The sequence below is a fragment of the Vombatus ursinus genome, unplaced genomic scaffold (assembly GCF_900497805.2).
Source record: "Vombatus ursinus unplaced genomic scaffold, bare-nosed wombat genome assembly UNPS02014794.1, whole genome shotgun sequence".
Taxonomy (NCBI): Eukaryota; Metazoa; Chordata; class Mammalia; order Diprotodontia; family Vombatidae; genus Vombatus; species Vombatus ursinus.
In genome coordinates, this window is record NW_020954572.1 from 8,288,210 (window position 1) to 8,297,591 (window position 9,382).

The following is a 9,382-nucleotide window of genomic DNA, read 5'->3' on the forward strand; positions in this document are numbered from 1 at the left end:
TTGGTAGATTGGACACCAGCTACATTATTAATTGTGTAATTTATCAGAATTGAAGCTCCTTTTCTATTATCATCACTTGGATTTTGTTATATAAAAATGTTGTTTTTGAGATTTCATCGTATATTCTGCAATTTTGCTGAAGTTATTGTCTTAATTAGTGTCTTTGCTGATTCTCTAGAATCATCTAAGTAAACCATCAAATCATCAGCAAATAGAGATAATTATAAGTCCTCATTACCTGTCTTTTTGCTTTTAATTTCTTTCTCTTCTCTTACTATTACTGCTAGCATGTCCAGAACTATGTTAAATATTTTTGGAGAGAGTGGTTATCCTTGTTCTTTTCATGGATTTTTCAGGAGTTTTGACTATACCTTTTTTTTGCATAGGATGCTTACTCTGAGTATTAGATACATATGTTCTATGTTATTCAAAAATGTTCTTCTATGCCTATTTGTAGGGTTTTTAGCATAAATGAGGGCTGTGCTTTTCCAAAGGCATTTTCTTAGTCGATTTAGATAATTATGTACTTTTGAATTTTATTATACGGTTTTTTTTTTGTTTTTATTTTTGTTTTTTGCTTTTTGGTGAGGCTATTGGGGTTAAGTGATTTGCCCAGCGTCACCACAGCTAGTAAGTGTCAAGTGTCTGAGGCTGGATTTGAACTCAGATCCTCCTGACTCCAAGGCCAGAGCTCTATCCACTGCACCACCTAGCTGCCCCTAGGCAGCCTAATAGGCTTAATAATGTTTATTTTGTTTTTAATGTTCAACCATCCTTACATTACTAGTATAAATTTAACTTACCTATAATGGATTATTTCTTGGATATATCAATGTATTATGTTTTTTAAAGTTTTTTTTTTATTTTTCCAATCAATGCTTATTAATGATATAGGTATATAGTTCTTCTGTGTTTTATCCCTCCCTGGTTTAGATACTAGAACTGTATTTGTCTCATAAAAGGAATTTGGTAGGTTGTTTTCTTGTTGAAATTTGAGAATGATTTGTTGAACATTAGAACTAATTGTTCTTTAGAAATTTGATCAAATTCTCCTCAGAATCCATCAGGACAATAAGGTTTTTCTGCCCTCTGCTAATTTTGGCAGTTCCTTTATATTAGGTTCCATTTTTTAAAATTGAGATTGGATTAATTATGATCTCTATTTGGTTTTCTGTTAATCTATTTTATATTTTTAAAGGTATTCCTCTATTTTTTTCAGGTTTATTAGTGTAGTATATTCTGGTACTTTTTATTTCCTCTGGTTTTGTTGCTATTTTGTACATTTGATTTTCTATGCTCTCCCTTTTGATCAGTTTGGTTGAAAATTTATCAATTTTGTCACTCTTTTTTAAAAGCAAAACTATATTATGCTTTCATTTATCATTTCTATAAGGTGTTTTATTTTGTTTTTCCAGCTTATCTATTTGTGCTATCATTCTTATATGTCCAAGTAAATTATTTTGGATTTTTTGTTTCCTTTCTAATTTTAAAATGCATATATTCAGCTCATCTTTCTTTTCTTTTTTTCTGTTTTGTTAATATATATTTTGAAGATATAATTTTTTCACTTAAGGAATATTTTATCTTCATCTATGAAATTTTGATATATAGTTTAGTCATTATAATTTTCTTTTACATAATTATAAATTAGTTATATAGTTTTAATGCATTGATTATTTAGATTTTTTTAAGTTTCTATTTGGGTATGTGTTTTTTGTTTATGCTGCTTGAGCCAATTACTATTTATTATTGAATTATGGTCTAATGCAACATTTCTTTGACTTAGGACATGTTTACAAAATAATTTTCATCTCAATTTTTTTAAGGTATAACAAGTTCAAAATTTTTCAGCATGGCCTTCCTGTTTGAGATCCTCTAATAAGTCTTCCTTTTGCCTTATTCTACATATAGCTAAACATCTTTCACAGTCTTTTCCATGAAATTTACTCCTATGATCCTACTTATAATTGATTTAATGTTTTTGATAAACCATTTTTGGTAAACTTTGTACAAAAAGTCAACTCATTATGGTTCTATGACCATGCATAATTTTTTAGAATCTGTTCAATCTCTCTCTTGGAAATTTTATTTTTTGTTTGCTTTTTCTCCCTTTTACATTTGTTTGTGATATTCCTGTCACTCAATATATGCTGAATTTTTGTAAAAGTTCCATGTAACAAAAAAAAGTGTATTCTTTTGCAGTCCCATCTAGAAGACACCATCAGGTCTTTTGGTTCTAGCTTCCCTAGCAATTTGTCTAGTCCTATATTTTTCCTTTTCTTTATCTCTCCATTAGAATTATTTGAAACAGAGAGAAACTGAAATTCCCAGTTGCCATTTCATTAATTAAAGTTTTCTTATAATTCAGTTAATATTTCCTTTGAAAATTTAGGTCCTAAGACGTTTGAAGCATACAGATTGAATATTGATTTTTTTCATCAATGCTTCCTTTCAGCATCATATAGTTACCTTGTTTATCATTTTTATGTTTTGAAGGACTATTTTTGTTTCATCAGATAGTATAATTGCATTTTTTTATTTTTTTATTTATCTGACACATAGTATTTTTTTCCCCAGACCCTCATTTTAATTAGTATGTCTCTTGTAAGCAAGAGATTGGTGGGGTTGTCATTTTCTTATCTAATTTGTCACACTTTTTCATTTTATTAGATTATTTAACCCATTAACTTTTAAACTTACAGTAATTGGGCTAATATTTTTCTCCCATTGGGGTATAACATTGTTTCATCTGTTTCAAATTAAGGTGATTTTCCCTCATTCTTTTTATATACAGTACATCTTATCAATTAGCTTAGTTTAATATGCTGTAAGATAATATTATTCCCACAGAATATCTTCTTCTCATCCTCAAACCTCTGCCCCTCCCAATTTTCACCCTATTTTCGAGTTTTGGAATTTTACGTAACTTGTTTTTCCTTTCTTCTTGTTTTCTTTATCTAATTGTTTAAGTATTCCCTACTTCTTGTTCCCTTTTTTGTACTTCTTAAAATTCATTTTTATTTTGCTTTTTTCCCCCTAAAATATTTCTTTAGCTTCAATCCTTCCATTTATCTTCATTTTCTCTTCTAGATGTTCAGTCTTTATTTCATGATCCTTATACTGACTTAATCCTTCTTTAGAATTTGTTTTCCTTATGAAATTAATAATTCTAAAATATCTGTTTTTGATCCTTTTATAAATAGTTTCTGGGTTATTGCCTTAGAGATCTTGTCCACTTTCTTTTTTTCTTTTGTGCCTCACTCTTAGAAATACCAGAAATATCAGTGATGGGATAATGTCTTTCAGACAGGAATTTTCCTATTTTCCTAATTGTTCATTTTTCATTTATGCCATGTCCATGGTAATTTTATTCTAATGTGCCTTGAAATCTCCTTTGGTCTAGATTTACCCACTCTTCTGGGTATCAGTTGCCCCCAGGAACCCAGAAATCCTGTGGCAAGACAGTCTTTGTAAACACCAAAAGGTCTTTGAAAACACCAAATCCCTTAAGATTTTAAAAATTGTAATGTCACCATATTCCATAATAGAATGTCTCTTCCCAGATGTGGGTGTTCTTCAGTGAGGTCCCCTCCCATTAATGAAAAGAGATTTCCCTCTTTTTTCCTCTTGTTTAAATCCCTTTGTTTGCTTCTTTACCCATTTTCACATAGTCCTTCTACTTCCTAAGAGCATAAAGGAATTATTTCCTATTTACTGTTAGCATTTGACTTGATTGGGGCGCATCACATATTCCCCTCCATCTTCTTCATGAAAGAGGAGAACTATTTACGTACTCTGATTTTGTAAGTTACTTAACCAACAACAACAAGAAAATCCATAAAACATTGATTCATATGCAGATGGGGTATTATGAGGTTTCGTCCATAATGTTTCAGACTTGTTTATCCACCCTACTGCTAATTGACTTCTACTTTTTCCCTTTGTCTCTTCAAATTCATTTGGAAAGAAATCTCTTAATGATATCTCTGTTGTTATTTTATTGCCATTGTTGTCCTTCTTTGCTATATTTGTTCACCTTTTTGTATATATGTTTTCTAGCACATCTAAAGACAAATCATTTTGTCAGGTCTAGTTTTCTTTCTGGCAAAGCTTTAATGCATCTTTATTTGTTGGACTTACATCTTTTTGGATGAATAGTTAGGCTCAAGTATGCAGGTTATGTCAGCTTGGGCTGCATGTTGAACTCCATTGCTCTTCAGAAGACATTATTCCATTCCCTCCTGTAGTTTCTGATGGGTATAGAACAGTTTTCTGTTACACAAAGTTCTTTCCCCTTATACTTCAAGGTCTTTCTTCCTGGTTGCTCACAGAATGAATATACATATATATATATATACACATACATATTTCCATTGGAATTGTTCAATTTAACCATTCTGTGTTTTAGATTTTGCAGCACAGATTGTTATTTTTTGTTTGTTGTTTGTTTTCTGGAAGTAATCTGAGGATTCTTTTGATTGGCACTTTGTTTTCTGTGTTTAGAAGTTCCAGGAAGTTTTTTTTGTTTTGTTTTGTTTTGTTTTGTTTTTGTAGTATTTCTTGGATTATGATATTCAAATTTATTGAGTTGTGTTCTGCTGAATAATCCATGCTCTTCAAATTATTTTTACACATCTAATTTTCAACATCAATATGTTTGTTCACTGGGGGATCATGTTCTTTTATTTGTTTGTTTGTTTGTTTTTGTGTTTTACTTTGCTTCTTCCAGATTATGTTTCACTTCTATGTACTTGCATTCGCTAGCGGTTGTTCTCTCTTTTATTTCTTTGGTGAAGCTTGCTACCACGGATTCAAGTAAGTTTGTTGTTTTGTTTTGTTTTGTTTTGTTTTGTTTTTCCTATTCTGCCAATTACTTCTGCTGTTCAAACCTTAAATTCTTTTTTTTCATGATTTTTATTTCTCTTTTAACCCATTTAGGAAAATCCTTCTGTCTTCCAGTGCTCTCTTGGGAATCCACATCGTCATCCTCTGCCTCATCATGTGTTTATTCATTTTTTATTTGTCTTTCAATATTTGTTCACAGATGTATGGATTTTTGCCTGCTTTGAACATCTTATTCCCTTTCTCTATTAACATTTTCTTTATCAGTTTATCTGCTTATACTTAATGTCCTTAGTCTAGCTTTTTTTTTCTACAAGAGGTCTTCAGTAATTTCAGAATTTCTTTCTCATATATACACCTGTTACTCATTTTCTGACTCCTTTGTCTTTGAGTGTAGTTACCCTGGAGGCTAGACCTCAAAACAGTCTCAACCTATCCCACATTGGGCAACTTACATTTCATAGACCTCAATATCTAGTTTAAATAATTCTAAGGGGACAGAATTGTCCCCAACTTGAATCTGGGCTCTTTTCTTCAGGCTTACAGGAATGCCACAGAACTGTACGTGCTGGCATTCTGCCCCAGATCTCTGTCTTCTTTGGTTCTCTGGCTGAACTCTGTTGTAGCACAAAGTGGGCTGCTGTTCTATCCTGAGTAAGGCTATGCATTTTGATTTTCAGTGGTCCTGGTAAGCAAGTCTAGTGTTGAGTTTTGCTACAAGCATTTGGTTGGCTTGTACTGCTCTACTGCTGGAGTGTGGTGGGAATTGGGATAAAGGATGCTGTGTGAGTGCAAAGAGTTGCAAAATTCCCTTCTTGGGACTTCATTAATCAAATTGTTACCCCCATTTGGGTTTTTGGTGTCATAGACCATGGAAACAATTTAAAGTGCTTTATCATTTGGGACATAATTCATGCTTTATAGAGTTTTGAGAAGTCATGAATTTTGGGGAAAACATCTTGCCCTCCATATTGTTGGTCACATGATCTGGTAGGCCTCATATTTAATATTAATTTCAATCAATTAAGCATGTAATGTGTGGCACGTACACTGCTAGATGCTTCAGATACACAGATAAAAATAAATCAGCAACCTTCATGGAGGTAACATTTTATTAGGTGACACAATAAGTTCATATATAAGCATTTACAAAACACTTGCAGAACAAATGCAAGGTAATTTAAGAGACTGAAGTAGCAGCTAAAGGAAGAAATAAAGACTTTATATAGATACAGTAGGGAGCCGTTGAAGTTTATTGAGTCGAGGAGTAGCATGGTCAGACCTGTTAATTAGGAAAATCATCACTAGATTTATTGGATAGCCAAAAAGGGTATTTTTTTAAGTAGAACTAAATGGGAAAATATCTCCCTGCCTGCTGATCAAAAAAAAAACCATTCCAATTCTCTGTCTCTGTCTCTGTCTTTCTCTCTCTCTCTCTCTTTCACCTTCTCTCTCCAAAATAAAATTAACTCTTGCTCTATAATTATTGCTTTTGGCAAGGTAACTTTTGTTTAGTTGTTTTCACAAACAAGTCTACTAATTGCCACAAAATTTTAATTAGTTCAAGTTCAAAATCTTTGGAAGTCAGACCATGAAACCAAGCAATACCCTATCAACTATCGTCAGTCTAGCCCAATTGCAAGAAAGAAAGAAGACAGAAACACCTAAGAGGAAAATAAGAAGGTTCTCAATTTATCAACTTCCAAACCTATAATTATAAGGTTATGACATGTGTTGCAATAGGTAAGAAGTTAAAATAAAAGCAAGGCCAACAGAATGATAGGCACTGAAGAACTGGGAGTAATTTGTATAAACTTCTGAAATATTTCTGACTTCATACTTTCCTGACCTTATCCTCCTTCTCTCACTCAGGAATTCACAAAAATATCTCCTAAGTTTAAGGATACTTTTCTTCTATGGTCATAATTATGGTAACATATCTTTCTTTTTTATTTTAACAAACTCTACAGAATGTATTCTAAAGCTGTGCTCTTTGTTCTATTTTTAAAAACATGTATTACAAATAGAGATCTACTTTCACCTTAATATTCCTTGAATTTGAGGTTGAGTTCCTAAGAGCTCATATCCCACTTTGTGAGTTCTTTAAGTTTTATATTTTATAAATTTAGTTTCTAAAAATGAAGCACACCTTTAAAAGAATAGAGGAAAATCACAGAAGATACCTTTCACAATAATAGTTTGAGGGAGAATTGTTAACCAAATAAGGAATAAAGTTGATCAAGAAATAAAAGAGAAAATTTTAGTTGCATAAAATAAAAAAGTTGCACAAAATAATCAATGCATCTATGATACGAAAAGATGTTACCAACTGGGAAAATGATTTTTATTAAATATATCTGATAAAAATTTTATATATAAGAGATATGTATAAGATCTATGCACTTTTCCCCAATAACTATGAATAGCTTTCAGAAGAATTGTAAACTATCAACGACTGTATGAAAACCTGCTCCAGATTATTAATAGTGATAAAAATGCAAATTAAAACAACCCCAAGGTTTTGTTTCACACCCACCAAATTGGCAAAGATGAAAAACAGCAGAAATTGTCAATGTTGGAGAAACTGTAGGAGGAAACAAAATTTAAGATATTATGCTTGGATCTATGAATTTGTCCAAGTATAATGGAAAATAATTTGAAATTATATAAGGAAAGTACCTAAATTATTGCCAATTTTGACCCAAAGATCACATTCCCCAACTTTTACTCCAAAGAGAGAGGATTCCTATATATAATCCACAGTAGTACTTGGAAGGGCAACGAAGAATTGTAAACAAGTTAGGTGCCACACGATTGGATGAATGGCTGTACAAATTAAAATACATAAGTGCAGTGGTTGTTATGGAACCATAAGAAAACTCAGAGGACAAATTTAGCAAAACATGAAAACATCTGTAAAATGATGCAAAGTGAAATAAGTAGAAATACCAAAAGGTATATATAGTTAGCATAATGTAAATGAAAAGAAATAAAATATACAAAAGTTATGTAGTTATAACGGCCAAACTTCTCCTCAGGGAAAAGGTGAGGAAATATATGTCCTTTTCAACAGAGAGTTGGGCAACAGCTATGAACTATCCCATAGAATGTCAGATGTGATGGCTGTAATAATTTACATAAATTATTTTCTTTGTCAAAAGGGAAGGCTCATTGTGTGGTTTTGAAAAGGTTATAACCAGAAATCAGTTTAATATAAAAAAACCAAAATATTTATTTATATAATTACATATTTATAAAGTCCATAATCTATCTCTCTTTCAATCTATCCCATTTTTCTATCTATGTGCTTTATATATAATTTTGTGGGTCATTTTATGAACAATGTTGTTATGACATTTCATTAATCTATATAAATACTGAGCTAATTTTTATTTTGTCCTCCAAGTTGTGAGAAATAGTTGATTTTTTTTTTGGCATGGCTAAGATAAACAAAATGAATGGTGATTCTGAGAATTGCAACCTTTCAGAACATGAGGAATCTAATAATCTAATTGAGTATTAGTATACTGAGAGTTGCCATCCAAAATCACTTTTAAGTCAATATGATTGTATTCTGGTATTTGTATTTACAAATATATGGAATGCATTCTTGTCAAAACTAAGAAGTAAGAACATCATGTAAATAAGAAAATTATGCTTCCTGATTAGGTGAACATAGAACAAGAATTAAACATAGAATGCATCCATATTTCAAGTATATTTTCAACCTCTTTATATTATAGACATTTGTATTCAAGGTAAAATATGTCAGTCACTTATGTTATCTGTAATTATTCTAGTTGAAAATGAGTTTATTCATTCTCATACATCTAATTTAATAAGTTTAAGAACTGGAAGATACTTTCTAGATCACCCTACTCATATTATAGATGATGGAAATGAGACCCAGATATAGTCACTAATTTTCTCAGTTTACACAGGTAATGAATAGTTGAGCTGGGCTTTAATCTCAGGCTTTGAACAAATATATGCCAAAAAAAATTCAGCACCTACTATGTGTAACGTATTATGTGAAATACAAATATTAATATGATGTAGATCCTGCCCTCAAAGAGCTTAAACTCTAAAATGCTAGATGTATGATAGATATTAATTATAGATACATAGATTCTCATACAGATATGGATGATGATGATGATGATGATAATGATAAAAATAATTGCTAACTTTTTATATAATGGTTACTATGTTCCAGGTTATTATGTCCACTAAGTGCCTTATAGTTAGTATCACATTTGATTCTTACAGCATGGAAGTTGTGTGCTATTATTACCCCCATGTTACTGATGATGGAACTGAGATTAAGGAACTTGCCTAAGGTCACATAACTAGTAAGTGTTTCAAGTTAGATTTCAATCCTGGTCTTCCTCACTCAAGTCTGGCACTCTATTTACTACGCCACATAACTAATTCTAGAGATAGAGAAAGAGATAGGCATAGATAGAGATACAGATGTAAATATAAATGGAGAGAGAGAGAGAGAGAGAGAGAGAGAGAGAGAGAGAGAGAGAGAGAGAGA